This window comes from Aegilops tauschii, chromosome 6 (assembly GCF_002575655.3).
Source record: "Aegilops tauschii subsp. strangulata cultivar AL8/78 chromosome 6, Aet v6.0, whole genome shotgun sequence".
Lineage (NCBI taxonomy): Eukaryota > Viridiplantae > Streptophyta > Magnoliopsida > Poales > Poaceae > Aegilops > Aegilops tauschii.
The window spans coordinates 80,562,609-80,583,887 of NC_053040.3; the positions used below are offsets into that span (position 1 = coordinate 80,562,609).

The window sequence follows — 21,279 nt, forward strand, 5'->3', positions numbered from 1 at the left end:
TCATTCGGCTGGCCGAGAAAATGGCCTATCAGTAATGAGAAATGGGCTGTACATTTTTAAAACACATCAAACCGGCAATTAGTTTCAAATTTCTTTTTTTTTCATTTCGAGATTTTAAATTGCGTTGATTTTTATGTGTGGACAATTTGTTGGATTTTATACTGATATACATTTATTTTTAAAATCAATTTGAATGTGACTCGAAATTTCAGGATTAAAAATAGTTCGGACCACACCGAAATATGCAAACTTTCGTATAATTTTTTAACCGTGGCCACAATATGGGCTGTAATGCTAACAAAAAGAATATGGTCTCCAAAAAAAACCTTAAGAATTAGCAAATGGGATGTAAATTATTAGAAGTAATGGCAGATGGGTTGTATGATGTTTTCCACAGATTTGAGGCTTTCCTAAAAAAAGGGTTGACGCACAAGTAGTGACTGTTGGATGTCCATCCAACGGCCGTCGTGCTTCTTCAATCTCTGCTCTTCCTGTTCCAGCCGCTGAAACAATCGCCGGCGGGACTACCTGCTCCCTCCTCCCCGCGGCCGGCTGTGCTACCGCGCAGGCCTCACCGGCCCACCGTACTCCCATCGCTGGCCTAGCCATCCCTCTACTCACCCACACACCTGCTGTTATTCTTCGGCGACGGCAGACGAATCAGTAAACCCTCGTACAGTTGTACTCCGCTCCGCGTGGGAAACAACTGCCGAGTCTTCCCTGGCTCTGTGTCGTTCCCTTCCTAGGCCTCGCCGTCGTCCACCGCCCTGGTGCTCTCGGCGCGGCCTGGTCAACGTGGTCAACGACCGACATGCATCTGAAGTGGACTGTACGTGGAGAGGCTGACAGCTGGGTCCACGGCCGCACGCAAGGAAATGCCTCCTTATTACGCGCAAAATAATGATTCCTCCACCTGACATCTGGGACCCACCGAAAGGGCCTCTGTATTTTGCAAAAAAATGTTACCTCCGCTGACAGCTTGGACCCACCAGCTATATCTTCGCACGCAAGGAAGTGCCTCCTTATTACGCACAAAAAAATGAATACTCCCCCTGCTAGCTGGGACCCAGTACAGTGGCAGGCTGACTTGTGAGCCTACTAAGTTGACGGGGACGGAGGGCGTTGTCAACTTAGTCAATATGCACGATTCTACCTCCAGTGACTGTACGGTGTCCATCCAACGGCCGTAGTGCTTCTTCAACCTTTAGTCTTCTTGCTCCAGCCGCCCAAAGCAGCGCCGGTCGTGCCTCGTGCTCCTGCCTCCCGTGGCCGGCTGCGATGCGGCGGAGGCCTCACCGCCCCCTACTACTCCCACCGCTGGCCAGGCCATCCCTCTACTCACCCACACCCCATGTTCTTCTGCGGCGATGGCAGCCTCACACCGCAGCGAACCAGTGAACCCTCATACTCCTCTACGCGTGGGCATCCACTGCCGCATCTTCCCCAGCTCCGCGTCGTCCCCTTCCTAGGCCTCGCCGTCGTCCACCGCCCTGGTGCTCTCGGCGCGGCGTGGTCAACATGGTCAAGGAACGGCTTCCATCGGACGTGGACTGTACGTGGAGAGGCTGACAGCTGGGTCCACGGCCGCAGCAAGGAAGTGCCTCCTTATTACGCGCAAAATAATTATTCCTCCACCTGACAGCGGGGACCCACCGGACGGGCCACCGTATTTCGCGAAAAACCCGTTTCCCCCTGACTGCTGGGACCCACCAGCTACATCTTCGCACGCAAGGAAGTGCGTCCGGGCAAAAAAAAAGATTCACCCCCCTAACTGCTGGGACCCACCAGCTACATCTTCGCAGGCAAGGAAGTGCGTGACAGTCGGGACCCACCTGGTCGAAGCGTACGTAGCGTTGTCATTCTAGTCGCGAACGTGTACGTACATACTGGTCGATGTAGAGGCGCGCACGTGTCGTAGTAGAGGCGCGCACGTAGCATGTACACGTACGTACAACGGCCGGTGTGCAAGAAAGAAAATACGGCCACGTACGTACATACGGGCAGGGTCTCGAACGCCTACTCGCGCATACGTACGGCCAGGGCTCGTGTACATGGCTGGGTCGGAACGGAGAAACAGCGTCATCGCCGTGTTCATCGAGAGGGCTTGGACGGATCAGCCGATGGAAACGAGGCCTGGCGTACCGCAGAATGGAGGAAACGGCCTTGTGTTCGACCGGCCATGTTCGAAACGGGATCCTGTTCATCAGGAGGGGTCTGGCGTACCGCAAAACGGAGGAAACGGACCTCCTACGGTCGAAACGGGGGTCAGGAGGGGTGTGGCGTACCGCAAAACGGAGGAAACGGACTTGTGTTGGAGCGACGGTCGAAACGGGGGTCCTGTTCATCGGGAGGGGTGTGGCATACCGCAAAACGGGACTCCACGGGACACTGTTCATCTCCACCGTCGACCCCCTCTAGCCTCCACGGGCTACTGTTCATCCACCGTCGACCTCCTCCAGCCTCCACCTGCGACTGTTCATCCACGGGCTCCTGTTCATCCAGCCTCCACCGCGCGCTACTCCACCGGCTACTGTTCAACCAGCCCTCTCCACGGGCTCCTGTTCAACCACCCCTCCACGGGCTACTGTTCATCCAGCCCTCCATCGTCTACTGTTCATCCTGCCTTCCACGGGGTGGTCCTGTTCATCCTGCCCTCCACGGGGTCCTGTTCATCCAGCCCCAACCGGCTCGAACGTTCGGGGTCCTGTTCATCCACCCCCACCGGGAACTGTTCATCCAAACCCCCCAGCAACGGTCACTGTTCATCCAGAGGCAACGCCACGGGGTCCTGTTCATCCATGCCCACCGGGAACTGTTCATCCAAACCCCCCAGCAACGCTCACTGTTCATCCAGAGGCAGCATTGATCGGCTTCAGTTAGCAGCAGTAGTGAAGGAATCGCTCGATCGGGTTCAGTTAACAGCCATCGATCGATCGCTCAGGTTCAGTAACGCGTAGCCTGCAGTGCAATCGCTCGGGTTCAGTTAGAGCCCAACGCCTCGCTCGGGTTCAGTTAGAGCCCAACGCCTCGCACCCGCGCGCATGTGTGTACGAGAGAAACGCGCATTGCTCGGCCCCGACCACCCACCGTAACCGGGAACACCCCGATATTTTCCTCGCCCTCGCTTCTACCACGGTTTTTTCCGTCATGGACGGCCCAAAGAATGTCATGCAGCTGCGTCTCCGGCCCGCCCAGGACGAAAAGCCCATTTTCTGTCATGATTTTTTGTCATAGAAGTAGGACCCCACCACATCTATGATGATACCGTGTTTTGTCACAATTATTGTCATAGAAGTGTCACAAGTATGACAGAAAAAAATTTCGTTCGGCCCAAAATGTCACGGATGTGTATTTTTTTGTAGTGATAGCTCTCGAACCTGTAGGGTCCGCACGCTTAACGTTCGATGACGATTTGTATTATGAGTTATGTGTTTTGCTGACCGAAGTTTGTTCGGAGTCCCGGATGAGATCACGGACATGACGAGGAGTCTCAAAATGGTCGAGAGGTAAAGATTCATATATTGGAAGGTTGTATTCGGACATCGGAATGGTTCCGAGTGATTCGGGTATTTTACCGGAGTACCGAGGGGTTACCGGAACCCCCCGGGGAAGTGTTGGGCCAACATGGGCCTAAGGGAGAGAGAGGAAAGCCCACAGGGGGTGGCCGCGCGCCCCCCTCCTAGGGAGTCCGAATAGGACAAGGAGGAGGGGCGGCGCCCCCCTTCCATTTCCCTCTCCTTCCTATTCCCTCCGGTGGAGAAAGGAAAAGGGGGGCGAATCCTACTTGGACTAGGAGTCCAAGTAGGACTCCCCCCATAGGCGCGCCCCTCTTGGCCGCCGGCCTCTCTCCCCCTCCTTTATATACGGGGCAGGGGCACCCCAAAGGCACACCAATAGTTCTCTTAGCCGTGTGCCGTGCCCCCCTCCACAGTTTACTCCTCCGGTCATAGCGTCGTAGTGCTTAGGCGAAGCCCTGCGCGGATCACATCACCATCACCATCACCACGCCGTCGTGCTGACGGAACTCTCCCTCGACCCTCTACTAGATCAAGAGTTCGAGGGACGTCATCGAGTTGAACGTGTGCTGAACACGGAGGTGCCGTACGTTCGGTACTTGGATCGGTTGGATCGTGAAGACGTTCGACTACATCAACCGCGTTAATCTAACGCTTCAGCTTTCAGTCTACGAGGGTACGTGGACACAGTCTCCCCCTCTCATTGCTATGCATCTCCTAGATAGATCTTGCGTGATCATAGGAAATTTTTTGAAGTTGCATGCTACGTTCCCCAACAGGATTATGGGTCATCATAATGTGTGTGAAATGGTTGCTATCTCAGCTTGGTATCTATGATGGGAAAGACGGAAAATGATGCACAAGGAGACAACTCAGAATACGTATCACATCTCTATGGGATACCATCTCTTAAGGCAAACTTTGTTACTCCCTCATCTCCAAAGGCCTCTACGAAATGGGGCAGCTGGTCTTACCCTCCAGTGGGCTTTGTGAAACTAAATGTTGATGCTTCTTTTGACCATTACTTCTTAGGGGCATGATGGCGGTAGTCCTTAGAGACGATAAAGGTAGATTTTCCGCTGGACAATTCCGGGTCCTCATCCACAACCAATATCAAGACAACGACCACCCATGGCTCTTATTTTAATCTCTCATCTATTGAAATGAAAAGAAAGGCAAGACAATCTGAGATTTAAGGCTATTTCCATGAAGAAATCTGGATAAAGAGATTCCAATGGGGTGGTGATTTGTTAGAGGATTTTTATGAAGGGTGAGATAAATCTGACGCCATAATGGGGGAGATTTTGATGCAGGAGACAATTTTCTTGGGGTTGTTTATTTGTTCATGTCTTCAACGACTGCGGGAGTGAGACCGGCTGAGCCCGGTTAATTTACACGGGCTAATGATTTGGCTCACTAATCACTACAACCAACGGATGTGATTAATAATGAACTCTTACATCTTGTGGAATAAGAAGAGGTAAGATGCATGGACTATCTTAAATCTTTTTTGCCCCAAAGGAATATTCCATCCCCGTCATTGACAAGATCCATCGAAGGCATGGACCTTTTGACAGACAGAAATTGTGCTATTTCTGGAGAGCTCAAATGCAAGGTTCATGTGACAATGCATTCGCTAACACTTGCTGCTACTTTTAGTCAACTATTCGTTGTAAATTATGGGATCTCTTCACCTAGGGTTATTAGTTCTGCTCTGCCAGAAAGAGTAGAAACTTCTACATTAGCAGAAACAAGTTAACAACACTAGTGAGTTATCCCTAAACATTTGGTTGATTGCTTGTTCAGTCCAGCCAGCTGTGAAGTGGATGGACAAGACTATGTGGATGAGACAATGTGGGTGATCAGATTGCTGTGTGTGTGTGTGTGTGTGTGTGTGTGTGTGCGTGCTTAGATCTTCCTTGAAGTGTGTGCGCACGTGTGTCATCATGCGTGTAAAACCAATCATCGTGTCTTTTTGGGTCTTTACATAAAGCACAAATGCTTTTGTGGAAATGAGATCAAGAAGTTTTATTGACTCGGAAGGCAAAAACATGTTTAGTATGTCAGCCATGTGTTAAAACTTAGGACTAGAGCATAAGTTAAGAGGTAAAACCAATGCAAATGAATAATCCACCAACCTTCTTTAAATGTGTAGAAAATGACTTCTCTTCTCCTTCTACATATACAACCCCTTGCATCTTCACCAGAGTAGATAAGATATACATTGATCACATTCACATACTAGCACACTCGTCCACAGTTTAGCATATACCAGTTTATTATGATATAATGCAAGCACATGAGACGGGATAGTATTCAAAACCGAAATGGTTGATGTCAAGATATAGAAATAGGAGTCATCAGGAGAGAAGCAACCTAGAGGTGTTTGAAGTGCATTCATCGAGACAGTCTATTGTCACGGGTTGCCACATTGTCTAGGTCGTCCTTAACTACGTCATTTAAAAAATGTGGTTATTCGTCAGCTTTTTTGATAGGAGAGGCATTCACTGACTTGCCCTCCTCGGAGGTCCATCGCTTGTTGCATCCTGTATCTTTAGCTAGCAGCAGTAGGTACATGAAGAATTGTCATGCGGTTCCGGCCAAGAGACCGCTCCACTCATGTGTGATAATAATGCACCCCGCGTAATGTCGGTATACCCACATGTGTCTATCAAAAAGAAGGTCGAGAAACTGCATCTTTTGCGTGAACACAACATAAGACACGCAGGGGCAAGACATAACTGACTTTTGACCACTTTTGCATGTCCTACGCATGAGGATGGTTGGTTTCCTCATGTGTTTTCTCTGTTACTTCGACCACTCCCCACTCTGGCCACCTGCCAGCCAAACACGCCATCGCTGCCCCTGCTTCCTCCATGTACCATCTTCTTCTGAGCGCCAGCTTCGCTCCACCTCCACGCCATCCACCGACGGGGTCGCCGGCCACCACCGCGAAGGGCACCGATAGGACGAAACCTGTGTTGTGCCCCCACCACTGCATACTCCCCACCCTCCCCGTCTCCAGCATTGTTGCAAGAAGGGAACCCCATGGCCTGCGACCAGGAGAGTGCAAACTGCATGATTCGGTGAGCCCAATCTTGGATTTCTGTTATGAATGTTCGATTGTTCGGTTGAAAGCCAAATAATTTAGAGGATCATCACCTAAGCAAAGTGCTGACTGGTTTGATTACAGATTTACAGGAAGTTCAGTTCAGTTCGAAGTTGGGTTGAGTGTCTGACCTCCGTCCCTCATCCACCCTCCCACATTCTCCGCTGCAGGATGGAACAAGACCTCCTGATCTGCGGCAATGCCACGCGCCCGACCGGGCTCCTCCTCCAGCTCCGTCTCCTCACGCGCCGACCAGCTGCTAAATAAACTCAAGGATCATCTGGGCCCTAGGACGCTCCAGCCGGAGCGCGCACACCAACTGTTCGACAAATTGCTGCGCCAAACCGTTCCGGTATCAGCGTTCGCACTCAATGGCTTATTTGCCGTCCTTGCGCGTGCACTGCCCTCCGCTGCCTGCACCGATGGCCCTGCTCTAGCCATTGCTCTCTTCAACCGAATGAACCGAGAGGGCCACCAGGTAATAGCGCCCACCAATCACACCTACAACATACTAATTGACTGCTGCTGCCGCTCGCGCTTCCCGGGCCTAGGGCCTGCCTTCTTTGGCCGCCTCCTCAAGACAGGCATCAAGGCGAACATCATCACCTTCCACAGCCTATTCAAGTGCCAGTGTGACATCAAGCAGATGGAGGAGGCCTTCAACAGGCTGCTCTACAGGATACCTGAGCTGCCTGATAGCATCTCCTACTCAATAATTATTAAGAGCTTATGTGACAATGGGAGGAGCCAATGTGCACTTGACCTGCTCCGGATGAAGGCGAAAAAGGGAGCTGACCACTACCCGGAAGTGGTGGCATACAACAGGGAGGAGCCAATGGCTTAATTAACGAGGGTGAACTAAGCAAAGCATGCTCTCTATTCCATGAAATGATGCAGCAGGGGGGTCGTGCCTAATGTGGTGACGTATAGCTCCATTATCGATGCATTGTGGAAAGCAGGAGCAATGGACAAGGCAGAGGTGGTCCTTCGACAAATGGTTGGTAATGGTGTTCGACCGGATATTTTCACATATACTAGCCTGATCCATGGATATTCCATTTCGGGCCAGTTTGAAGAGGTCGTTAGGTTGTTGGAAAAAATGAGAAGTCAAGGTGTCAAACCAACTGTTTTTACTTGCAACACAGTCATGGACTACCTTTGCAAGCATGGAAGAATCAAAGAAGCTGCAGAATTTTTTTATTCCATGGCTGAGAAGGGTCATAAACCTAATACAGTCTCATACGCTATTATGCTTCATGGGTACGCTAAAGAAGGATCCCTTGTTGATATGACTAATCTCTGTGAGCTGATGGCTGGAGATGGTATCATACCCAACATCTGTATTTTCAACATATTGATTAGTGCATATGCTAAGTGTGGAATTATGGATGTGGCTATGCTTTTCTTTGAAGACATGTTGAAGCAGGGAGTGAACCCTGATGAAGTCACGTATTTAGCTATGATAGCTGGGTATTGCAGTATGGGCAGTATAGTATTAGTAAGTCTGACGTGTGCTAAGATTTCAGAATATAACAGAAGTTAGGAGGTGAAGTTGGTGCAAATGAATAATCCACCAACCTTCTCTAAATGTGTAGAAAATGATTTCTCTTCTCCTCCTACATATACAACCACTTCCATCTTCACTCGAGCATATAATATATACATGATCACATCCACATACTAGTGCACTAGTCCAAACTTTGCACTTTCCTACATTCTAGTAACATTGCAGTATAACGTAAGCACGTGAGCTGGGATAGTGTTCAAAACCGAAATGGTTGATATAAAGGTGTAGGAATAGGAGACATCAGGAAAGAAGCAGCCTACTCTCGTCTCTCGACATGTCTGATCAATGTGGCATCAGTGAAGACTTTCTGAATGACCCCATTGGTTGTGCCGTCCTTAACCTGTACGGCTGCAGTATATAGTTTTTCATGAGCTTGATTGATCATGCTAGCGAAATGGCGAGGAGGCAGATCACGGACCCGCTTCCCTCAAAGGCGCACTACCTACAACTGCACCAGAAAAGTGGCAAAGCGTTGACGAATTGCACCATCATCACGACCCTGTGGTCCTTTCTGCAATTGCCGACGCATCAAGGTCTGCGGTCGAGCAGCCTTAGCCTTCGCCCAAGCTCTCTCCTCGCCATGGATAAGTCGGCTCGCATCATCGAGTAGCGCAAGCGTGTTCGTCTCAGCAGGCAGGAATCGGGAACAATTGTGCTGGGAGAGTAATAGCCTTATATTGGTTGAAGTGTTGTAACACGAATTTGAACTCTATAATCTTCTTAATTAATGAATGAAGCAAATTTTTAGCCTCCAATTCAAAAGAAAAAAAAGGCTAACACTGCCACTACTTTTCGCCAATTCTTCGTTCTAACTCACGGGATCTCGGGTCTGTCATATAGAGTTATGGTTCTGCATCATTGCCAAGCTCCCTCTAGATTAATAATTTAATAACATACGTGAATTATCCCTAAGCATCGAGCCCATTGCTTGTTCAGAATGCTTATGTTTATGTAACTTTGGATGCAATCAGTGAAGAGGAAGGACAAGACTATGTGCATCTGTCGGATGCAGAGGCTAGGGGTGATCCTCCTTCTCCAAAAAAGTGAAGAGGAAGGACAAGACTATGTTGGAGAAGGCAATGCGTGTGAGAAACCTACTTTAGACATGTTTGATGTGCATTCATTAATACTGCCTATTGTCACCGGTTACCCCATTGTCTAGGCTGTCCTTCACCACGAACATATGGGTATCCACGATCTTCTTAACAATGCCGAGGAGGAGAGCCATATCAGCGCATCTCCAATAACATCCTTATAATTTGGGACCCAAAACCAGTTTTAGGTGTGGAGAGAGAAAGTTTTGGCTCACAAGAAATTTTTCTTTATTTTCCGCAACCCGTATAACTAGTGCCCTATAATTTGAGAACCACATGAACCATGACAGATCTTACGGTGGGGAGGAGCTTGGAGGGGACGGCAGTGCAGTGCTTGGGGATGGCAATAGGAGAATGGGAATGGTGATGCGGTGCTCGGGGACTACGGCGGGAGATTGGGAATGGTGACGCGGTGCTCGGGGACGGCGACGGGAGCTTGGGGCGGGTGGTGGGGGCAGATCCGACTCTGGGAGTACCACATAACACAACTGTTTACAGGTGCATGATTCAGGGTTACTTAAATCATGGTGATTTCTTGAAAGCAAAGGAATTGATTACTGAATGAAGACCAAGGGTATCCATCCTAGACCGCGGAAAAGCCAAAGAATTGATGCAGGGTACCTCATGACACAACTGTTTACAGGTGCATGATCCAGGGCTATTTTTGTCATGGTGATTCAAAGAATTGATTACGGAAATGAAGAACAAGAATATTGGTCATAGGCTGCAGAAGAGTAATGGTAATGGAAGGATACCTTATCTTTGACTTGGTTAAACCCACTGGTGAGAGGCCTAATGCTATTATATTTACTTCAGTTACCAGTGGATATTGCTTAGTTGCCAAGATGGAAGAAGCTTTCAGAATACCTAATGCTATGGTACCGGTTGGTGTGAGGCCTAGTTTAATTATGCAGCACTTCTCGGTGGCTGTTGTAAAAATGGGAGAATTGATGTTGGGCAAGAGTATTAACCTGTATCTTACAATTTATGTTTCTGGCATCATATTGTATGGAGAACTTTGCTGCATTATTTCAATTATTGTCGCAGCAAAAACTTCTTACTGTTTCATGTGTTACTTTTACTGGCACATTGACTTGATAGTTAAACTGTTGTCCTAAGTAAGAAGCTAAATGGTAATTCAGATTGGTGCTTCAGTTTAGTCCTTGGTAAATGTTGCATGTCAGCATCAAAGTACACTAAGTAATTGCAAATTACTAGAGTGTTGGCTGATTAGATAGCTGATGTGGTCGAACTGAAAATATAATGGTGTTTTTGGCGTGCGTTTTAACCCAATGTATTTTTTTCTGTCAGATCGAGATTAGCTTGATAAAATGAAAAGCTAATGTGTTTTCTTTGTTGACATTGATTGCGAATTCAGTTTTACTTAGTTGCCCGGCGATGGTGATGTCTATACACCACAGGTTCGGAAACAGATCTCGCCAAAGGACAACTCTCATTTGGTACAGTTCTTGCCCTTACAATACTGTTTTGCTACAAAGGCTCGAAGTTCTCGCTCTGTGATACTCACTGATAGTCAGTGATTAAAACACCTATTTGCTGTACTAAAAATACCTCTGTGATTACCATAGAATTGAACAACCTGTGATGCATGAAAATAATGTTACTCAGCTATGCTAAAATCAGAAAATGTTGATGTCTGGATAATATTGCAGAAGTCTCCATGAGGAATGTGTGCATCTTAACAATTTATCCGGTGTGAGATGGCTTATTATTCAAGGATGCTCAGTTCATTGATAACCCTGTCTAGTGTCCACGAAGGATATTCCATGACTAAAGCAGCTCTCTGAAAGACAATATGCCATTCTGGAGGTGTGCCAATTCAACTATGAAAAAGGTGTCTGTTGAGACTGAATCCCCTAATTTTTCATGTGCTTATAATTCGAAGTAATTAATGGAGGGTTCTTTTTAGACTGCTCTGCTCCAGAAGTTTATGGTTGCAAGCTTGCTGTCTCTTCAAAACATTCTGAAATTCTTATTGCATAGCCTTTACCATTATATCTGCATGCATTCTCTTATTTCTGGAGCTCATTTGGTTACAGTTTCATGCCTTGTGACAGTTTCTTCTTTCTATCTTGATTTTACAACTGATCCATGTACCCATCCTATGCTATATTTAGATTAGTCCCTTTGGCGCACTTCTTTTTCTGAACCATTCCTTTGACACAAATTTGCAATCTGAATATGATACGTAATCAATCAGAAGAACGGAGCCGAGTTCCAATAAAATCCGGTAAAATTTGCAACTTGGACAACCGGTGATACGGTAGCATAAGGTAACTTTGAGAAATATCTGATAATATCACAATGTACTACCATTTCTGCAAGCTGATAGTATCATCATAAAATCAGTAGTACAAACAATGCAGCTGCACATACCAATTTGCACCAAGCAATCTGACGATGAGGGGAGAGGAATCGCCGAGGGCAGTCAGGTGAGGGAAGACTGACACTGTTATCAGACCTCTATTGTATAGTAGAAAATTAACTCATTTGCATGAGCCATGCTCAGCACGAGCAATTTATTATGCGTAGAAGAGGTGGGCAAATAAAGTACTGGATACAGATTGCAAGCTTCATAGGCTGAAGCTGAAGTGGCAAACTACCAAAATTGTTCGGAATATCATCTGTTTCATGAATGGAATTGACACTCAACAAGTTTCAGTAGGCATGATTGCACACAGTTCATTCTCTCCTTTTCACTGTACTGTACAAAAGGATAAAGTGAAGAAAAAAATTCCTAGGCAATGCTCGTATTCCCATAGAGAAAGAGAGATGATTGATCGTGCTAAGAAGAACATCGGAAAGAAGATTACAAAAGATGAAACTAAATTTTATTAGCACTTCCTATTGAAAAGAAAGAACTGAACCACATGCATCTGTCACTCTGAGCATCACTGAAAGTTGTACCATATTCTTGGTCCAAAGATCGAGTATACAATTATTGCATGTAATCTTAACCAGCAAGTAAACAAGAGTCAAATGAACACACATGGAAAATTCTTAGGAGTAACACAGAAATTTCTTGTTCCGGCCCTTGCATAAATAGCAAACCATGAATTACACATAATTATTGGCGACAAGAACAAAGTAATGGGGGATTTAAAAAGATCAAAAGCGTTATTTCGGGAGTAAATATTGGAGTGCAACACCAGCATTCACTCCAGGAGGGTATTGACAATAGATTTTACGTTGAGCTTCTCGAGGTTGGTGCAAGACTGATCACAGGCAATGAACACTAAGCAGCTTTGGTCCAATCAGTGAAGAGGGAGGACAAGACTTCATTGGAGATAGAAATGTGGGTATTCAGGTTGCTCAATGTGCTTATAGATCTCTCTCTTTCTGTCTCTCAACGTGTGCTTAGTGTGTGTAAAACCATTCATCAGTTCTTTTGGGGGCTTTACATAAAGTATGAGCATATGCCTTTTGTCTAAAAAGAGATCTTGAATCTTTGCTGAATCAGAAGGGGAAAACCATAGTTTTAGTAAGTCTGAATAGAGCACAAGTGTTATAAGGTGAAATTGGTGCAAATAAATAGTTCACCAGCCTTCTTTAAATGTGTATAAAATGATTTGTCTTCTCCTCCTACATATACAACCACTTCCATCTTCACATCCACATGCTAGTGCACTCGTACACACACTTCGCTCTTCCCTTTCACGCTGTCACATTCATTCGTTTAATAACTCTTTAGTATATACCATGGCCAGTAGATTGTTATATAATGTAAACACATTACATGTGATAGTTTTCAAAATCGAAATGGTTGATGTCAAAGCGTAGGAATAAGAGCCATCAGGACAGAAGCATCACAGTCTAGACGTGTCTAATATGCATTCATCAACACTGTCTGGATTACCCCACTGGTTGCGCCGTACTTAGCCGAGTCGTTTGGAACAGTGTGTTTATCATGAGTTTTGTCGACCGTGGCGCCGAGGAGAGGCATGTCACAGCTTTGCTTGCATCAGAGGTGATGCACCACTGCATGTGGAACGAAAAGGCTGCAATGCTTTGTTGAAGCACATCGTGGTTTTCATCTCGCAGTCCATTCTTGACCTGCCGAGGGATCATGATCTGGAGTCGAGCGGCTTTAGCCTTCGCCAAGCTCTCGCCTTGCCAAGGCCGCGTCACACTATTGAGCAGTGCAAGCATGTGCCTGCGTGTTCGTTTCAGCAGGCTCAACTCATATAAATAGCCCTTGTAGAATATTACAATCTATCGGAAACCCAGACTTGTAAGGCTATCTTATACTCGTTGTAAGCAACTAAACTACTGAAAAAGTTCACCTGCTTGTAGCCCAGACTTATAGGATGTTACCTAAAGGCAATGTGTAACAAAAATCAGATTCGACTGTGAAGTGAACACATCAGATCATGATTACATTTTTAGTGAACCATTGATTTGCGGTCTTTGTCATTGATTCAAGTACTTGATTTATATCTTGAACATAAAAAGGTACTATGACAGAACGAAGAATAGTAGCTCGGTAGAATTAAATCAGGAAATCCCACAGAAAGAGGAATCTCTGTTTTTGTGTTTCTATATACCTCACCCGTTTCAGTTGTTTACTCCGTGCATGCTATCGCATTACTCAAGGATGCTCAGTTCATAGACAATCCTGTCTAGTGTCCAGAATGGGATATTATAACTCAATATAGCCATCAGAACCTAGCAGCTCCAGGAAGTTTTATGGTTGTAGGCTTGCTGCCTCCTCCAAAAATTCTGAATATTCTCATTATTATATATGCCTTCCATCTCTTCTTTCTCAAACTCATTTGAACCTATAACTGATCTGTGTACCCATCCTATGCTATTTTCATAGAAGACCCTGTTAGTTTGTGTAAGCGTCTCTACCCTCATACAGAGGGCCGCGTGGTGTTTATATTGATTGGGGAGAGACCCATCTCTCATAGGTTACAACCGAAGAGATATTACAGGAGGTTTTACAGGAGGGATAAGAGAGAAGGAAGAAAAAGGACCCTGCTCCTATAACAACCCTTGGCGCACAAGGCAGCCTAGACGTGACAAAATTACATGTTTAACACCTTCCCTTAATCATAACTTAACTAAGTTAAGATTACGCTTGAACTCTTCAAACTGTCTTGTAGGCAAAGCCTTTGTGAACCCATTTGCAACTTGATCTTTGGAGTGAACAAAGCGAATTTCCAATTCTTTATTTGCAACTCTTTCTCGAACAAAATGATAGTCAATTTCAATATGTTTTGTTCTTGCATGGAAAACAGGATTAGCAGATAGATATGTAGCACCAAGATTATCACACCAGAGACAAGAGGGTTGTGCATGACCTATCCCAAGTTCTCTGAGCATGGATTTGGCCCAAATAATTTTTGATGTTGCATTTGCTAAAGCCTTGTATTCTGTCTCAGTACTTGACCGCGAGACTGTGGCATGTTTTCTTGCACACCATGAGATAAGGTTAGGTCCAAAGAAAACAGCAAAACCACCTGTTGAGCGTCTGTCATCTAGGCACCCTGCCCAATCAGAAACAGAGAAAGCACTAACAAGAGTGGATGGTGACTTGCTGAATGTTAGACCAATACTCAAAGTATCCTTCACATATCTTAATATGCGTTTTGCAGCAGTCCAATGTGCAGTGGTAGGTGCATGAAGGAATTGACAAACTTTGTTTACAGCAAAGGAAATATCAGGCCTTGTAAGAGTTAAGTACTGAAGAGCTCCTACCATGCTTCTGTACCTTGTGCTGTCATCTTGGCTCAAGGGTTCACCTTCTTCAAGAGATAACTTTTCTGTACTAGACAACGGTGTGGGTGAGGATTTGCACCCTTACATGCTAACCTTGCTCAGGAGATCAGGTGCATACTTCTCCTGTTTCTCTTGACCTCAATGCCAAGAAAGAAATGCAAATCTCCCAAATCCTTGAGAGCAAAGTCTGCATTCAAGTCTTTTAACAAGGCTGTTACTGCTGCACTGGATGAACTTGTAACAATAATATCATCAACATAAATAAGCACAAATATGGAGATATGTGACTTATTATAGATAAACAGAGATGTGTCAGACTTTGAGGGCACAAAACCAAGTGACTGAAGCTTTGTACTTAGTCGTGAGTACCAAGCTCGAGGGGCTTGTTTCAATCCATAAAGAGACCTGTCAAGCTTGCACACATATGAGGGTTTGTTCTTGTCTTCAAAACCAGGAGGTTGACGCATTTACACTTCCTCTTCTAGAACACCATGAAGGAACGCGTTCTGTACATCTAGCTGTCTGAGGCTCCATCCTCTGGACACAGCGATGGACAAAACAAGATGGATAGTTGCAGCTTTAACGACAGGACTAAATGTATCCTCATAATCAATACCGTACCTCTGCTTGAATCCTTTTGCAACAAGCCTAGCTTTATAACGATATATTGTGCCATCTGATTTCTTCTTTATCCTGAATACCCATTTGCAATCAATCATGTTTTTAACTCGGTGTGCAGGAACTAGGTGCCATGTTTTGTTTTTCTGCAAAGCTTGAAATTCTTCTTCCATTGCCTTTTTCCAACGTGAATCCTTGCATGCTTCTTGGAACGTACGAGGTTCACATGTGGAACATGTCAAACCAAACTTAACTTTGTAATTTGTGTGTTGAATTACCTCTGATCGAAGACGTGTTCGTGGTGCATCAGGAACAGATGCAGCTTCTACTGGCGCAGAGGATCCTGTGGTCTGCTGCAGCAGATCCGAAGCAGATTCCCCCGCCAGCTCTTCTGTGGTGGGCGCTGGTGAAGACACGGGCGAGGATGGCGCAGAAAATCCAGGCGGGGCCTGGTTCCCGCGCCCGCCTCTGGTTGGTGGAGGCGCCTGGTGTAGACGCCCGGCTCCACACCGAACCGCTCGGTCGGGTGATCCGCGGAAGCCGACGCGCGCGTGGGGGAGAGCGAGCCCGCAGCCCGTCGCGTGTCATCCCCAGGTTGGCGAGGCGCGCGTGGTGTGGGCGGCTGGCCCGAAGGCGCGGAGTCGGAGGAGGCGCTGCCACCCAGAACCTGACGCGGCGACACATCTGGCGCGAGGGATCCCGAGGCGGATGCTGTCGAGGGTGATCCGAGGGGGATTCGGCGGCAGGGTTGTTGCACCACGGGGGACACATGAAATATTGCTCGTTTGGCCTGTTTGCTTAGAAATATGATATGGCAATTGATGAGATTTTGCCTTTTGACAAGAATCACAAATAGTTTCGATGCTACGCTCACCAACACATGGGAGCTTATTATTTCGAAGCACTTGTTGCACGACATAAAAGGATGGATGTCCTAGTCTAGCATGCCACCTGTCCGGGGAGATTTTGATGACACCAAAGACTTGTTTATTGAAGCTCCTGAACTCTGGAAAAATAGGGTAGAGCCCATGCACGCATCTACCGCGATAGAGAATTCTCGGTGTGACTTGATCCTTGATAAAAAAGAAATAGGGATGAAATTCAAGGAAAACATTGTTGTCAAGAGCAATGCGATGTACTGAAAGAAGATTTTTGGCAGTTTGGGGAACATGCAAGATGTTTTTAAGGTGAATGTCACGATGAGGGGTTGCAATAATTGAATGACCAACATGAGCTATCTCCATACCTTCTCCATTGGCATTATGAACCTGATCTTGCCCGGGGTACTTGTCGTGCATGGTGAGCTTGTCCAGCTCGTGAGTGATGTGGTTGGAGGCGCCGGAGTCAACGTACCAGTTTGTGTCCACACCATAGGAGGCGTCCGCAGCAGCTGCAACCTTCTTGCGTTGGGTGTTGTTCTCGGCATAACGGTAGTCACAATCCTTCGCAATATGGTTATCTTTCTTGTAAATTTGACACTTGTTAAGGTATTCATCATAACCTTGGAAGGGACGACGATTGTTGTTGTTGTTGCGGCGCTGGTAGTTGTTGTTGCCGCGCTGGTTGTAGTGGCCACCGCCACCACCGCCGCCGTGCTGGAAGTGGCCACCACCACCGCCACCAGCATGCGGATAGGTAGCACTGCCACCGCCGCCACCGTTCTGGAAGTGGGCGCCGCCGCTGCCGCCTGGACCGCCACGATAGCCCCCACCACCACCACCCTTGGGAGGGTTCTGAGAGGGTTTGGGAGGCCCGCGACCGCGATAGGCGGCATTAGCAGAGGACTTGAAGGCGCCGGGACCAGTTCCTTGGAACAGCTCGACATGCTCATCGAAGTTGGAGATCATGCCAAAGAGTTCATCGGTGGAGACAGAATCAACGCGCACATCAAGAGCAGAGATGATGGGCTGTTATTCCATGTCGAGGCCGGCGATGATGAAGGAGATGAGTTCATCTTCGCCGATGGGTTTTCCTGCGGCCGCGAGTTCATCAGACAGCGCCCGCATCTGCCCAAAGTAGGCGGCGGCGCTGAGGGAACCCTTCTGGGCATTGGAGAGAGCAATACGGCAGTTGTTGACGCGAGACTTGGATTGAGCAGAGAACATATTTGCTAGGGCAGACCAGATGGCATGAGAAGTCTCGAGGGAAGCAACTTGCACCAGGACTTCTTTGGAAAGGCCGCGGAGCAAGTAGGCTACGATTTGTTGATCTTGGATGAGCCATGGGGTGTGGACGGGGTTCGGACCGATCTGATCTTTCCCGTCTGAGGATTTTGTGGTGATGGTTCTAGGTGGCTCGGGTAGGGTTTTATCAAGGTACCCATATAGCCCGGCTCCCATGATTTGGGAGCGAGCTTGGGCTCGCCAGAGAATGTAATTGGTACGTGTGAGAGGCTCGAAGATGGTGTTGTTCAGGCTGGAGGAGATGAGTTGGCTGGAGGAGGTGGACATGGCGCCGGAGATGGGAAGGATGGGGGCGGAAAAAAAATTGTGTGTTGGCGATAGGATGGAGGTGGTGATCGCTAGATGAGGAAGAGGGAGGCTCTGATTACCATGTTAGTTTGTGTAAGCGTCTCTACCCTCATACAGAGGGCCGCGTGGTGTTTATATTGATTGGGGAGAGACCCATCTCTCATAGGTTACAACCGAAGAGATATTACAGGAGGTTTTATAGGAGGGATAAGAGAGAAGGAAGAAAAAGGATCCTACTCCTATAACAACCCTTGGCGCACAAGGCAGCCTAGACGTGACAGAATTACATGTTTAACAGACCCAAGGCCAAAAAGTTCCTTCGGCCCAAACTTTCAATCCATGAATATGATGAGCAAACAATCGGAACATGAATAGAGTAGTAGAGACAGGTTCAGCATGTGGTGTAGCTTGACACAGGTTCAGACGGCGCACTGTAGAGCACGTCCAGGTACTGCTGCATCGACAGCAGGGTTGTAAAAGGGTGCATCGTCCAGTAAACCACTCCAAACTATTCACTCGGACAAGAATAGAATGAAAAGGAAGGCTCCCAAGAAGGGGGCTGCAACCAAAATCCTCTGTGTCTGCTCTGATTTTTACCTCCGCTTTTCTTCGACGAGTTCAGGGAATCTTCGTGTGCATCCATTGGATCCCACCGTATCTAAGCTAGTTCGAGTGAGATTAGAGGAGACCTTACACCAGCACGATGCTAGTTAAATTTCGCAACTTGCACAATCGACAATACGGGACCATGAGGAAACGTCAAGAAACATTAGAAAGCATCAGAATGTACTACCGTTGTTGCGAGCTGATAGAAACTCATAGAGGACATCAGTACCACAAAACTACAGAAAATCCAGCTGCACATGCAAATTCACAGTGGGCAAGCTGAAAGAATGAGGCATCATATATGATGAGACAGAGCTATCAAAAAAGCCTCTGGGAAGGTCTACCAGCTTGCAATATCTCTATTTATAGCGGAAAATTAATTCATCTTCTACTTCCTACAAGGTCAGCAGACAATTTAGTGTACGTAGTAGAGGTAGGCAAATAAATGAACCATACAAATTGTAAGCTTCATACATGAAACAGGAGCGACAAGGCACCAAATTTGTTCAGAATGTTGTTGCATCAATGGCATGGCATTCAACAAGTTTCAGTATATGTGATTGCACACAAGTTTTGATCTCATCAAGCATAAATGCAATCAGCCATCTACAAAGAAAAAAACATTTAGTCCATCAAATAAGCTAACCCTGTGGTCAAGGGCATATAACTATCATCCATAGTTTTGCCATTCCAAACTTAGCAACTGATACCTTGTTGCATCCTCGCACCAAAGGATAAAGTGAAAAACATTATGCAATGCTCGTCATTTTCATTGAGAAAGAATTAAAAAAAGATTGTTAGCCACGATTAAGATGATTGAATGTGATTGAATTTCTCTTTCTTGAAGCCCTTATCTACAAGTCTTGCTTGAGATGAAAAACCTCCCCTCCGCCCCCGCGTCGCTCAGCTTGGGCAACATGGGGGATCCAGCACGCGCCGCCGGCAGGTCATCCTCCTACGCCTCCGGCCCTCTACCGCTCGCAGTGGCCTCGAGCCTCGGCTGATGGTCGCGGTTTACTTCTACTGCTCGGGCAGCGCAGGGGCCTGGCCTGGACTTCTGATCCGAACAGTGACGGGTTGTGTCGCTCACGGCGCGTCGGGTGCCCCTGTCTGTTCACATACTCTGGGAATTCTCGTGGTGCGTGTCCTTGGCCGCGCTTCATCTCTTCCCTGTTGCTTGGGACGCGGCTGCTCGGGCCGCCGCGATGGCTGTTGCTCGGATCTGGCAAGTCTGGTGTGGGGATGGGTTGGATCCGTCTGGATCTGGCCCAAGGTGGTGGATGCGGGGGATCGGCTGGTTTGGTCTGTGATGTGGTAGATGATGCCGGGTGAACATCAGCGGCATCTGCGCGTGTTGCTGCCTTATTGGCGCTGTTGCAATGATGTGCTCCCCCCCCCCCCCCCCCCCCCCCCCTCCCCTATGGTGTCTTGCTTCAAGGGAAACCTTTTGGGTCGTTCATCATTTTTGGAGTACGGATCAGCCGAAGGGACCAGTGGTGGTGGTGGAACGACTGGCTAGGAGCCAACGATGGTTGTTCAGTGGTGTTCATCGGGGTTCGGCAGCAGTGCCTTGGGCGCCGTAGGGTGGCCATCTATTTCCCCTCGTGAATGTGTCACACTATGCATGCGCAAGACCCTCCCATGACGGCTAATGTGTTTGCGGCGAGCGGAGTGCTTTTGGTGATGTCTTGGTCCATTTTTGCTCTTTGATGGCGCAAGATGCCTTCCCAACTTGCTAATCTTCTCTATTATTAAAGGGGGATCGAACGTCATGATGGTTCGACCACCTCGTTCAATACCTCCACCTCGTTCGATACCCCTCCCTCTCGTACTTGAAAAAAGAAACTCCTCGCACGAAAGAAAAATAAAAAAGAAAATAAAACAGCCCACGTATGCACGTCGTCCCACCTCCAAGGCCCACGCGCCCCTTCCCCCAATTCCATCGCTCTCGATCTCGTGGCTCTATCGCCGTCGCTGACCTCCTCCTGCCTATGACAACTTCGAGCGGCAGCACGCTGCAGCGGATGTGTTCGAGGAGTTCATCCGGTGACTGCGCATGGAGCACGGCAACATCTCCACCCTGTCATTGCTCAACACCGACCTCGAGATTTCCCGCTTGCCCTGGAGGCCTTCCGCGACTGAGTCCACAGCCCCACCTGCTTTGGCCTAATCTGGATAGAAGACGTACAACCACCCAATAAGTTTCTCTTCCTTCTCTCTTAAATTTTTGTAATGTCCCGAATCATCTATTTCATCAGCCATACAGGAGAGTTTGGGGATGGGGAATTGAAGATACGAGGAGGAAGCCATACAGAAGAGTTTGTGAGGTTCAGAGAACGAGACAGAGAATTCAGAGACTAACCGTCGCATATACTCCTCCTACGCAACACGCACACACAGTTACAGATGGCCCGAGGGCCCACTAGCCAGCTCACAATGCTCTCTTGCATGGATATTCTGAGCGAAAAGGTGTGATTCCTAAAATAGAACTCGAGTAAAAATATTCATCTTGGTTTCTTAGTTATGATCTGCACTAATAGTACAGATGCATATTCTC

General features: G+C 47.4%; 1 non-coding gene and 1 pseudogene across 1 annotated transcript; one reads left to right on the top strand and one right to left on the bottom strand.

Moving 5' to 3' along the window:
• The first annotated feature begins 6,336 nt into the window (after positions 1 to 6,336).
• Positions 6,337 to 8,242, top strand: LOC109787470 (uncharacterized; annotated as a pseudogene).
• A 9,231-nt stretch (positions 8,243 to 17,473) lies between these two features.
• Positions 17,474 to 17,612, bottom strand: LOC120967624 (small nucleolar RNA Z247). Its single transcript, XR_005761350.1, has one exon. It is a non-coding gene; the product is annotated as a small nucleolar RNA Z247 (small nucleolar RNA).
• Between the last annotated feature and the right edge of the window lie 3,667 nt (positions 17,613 to 21,279).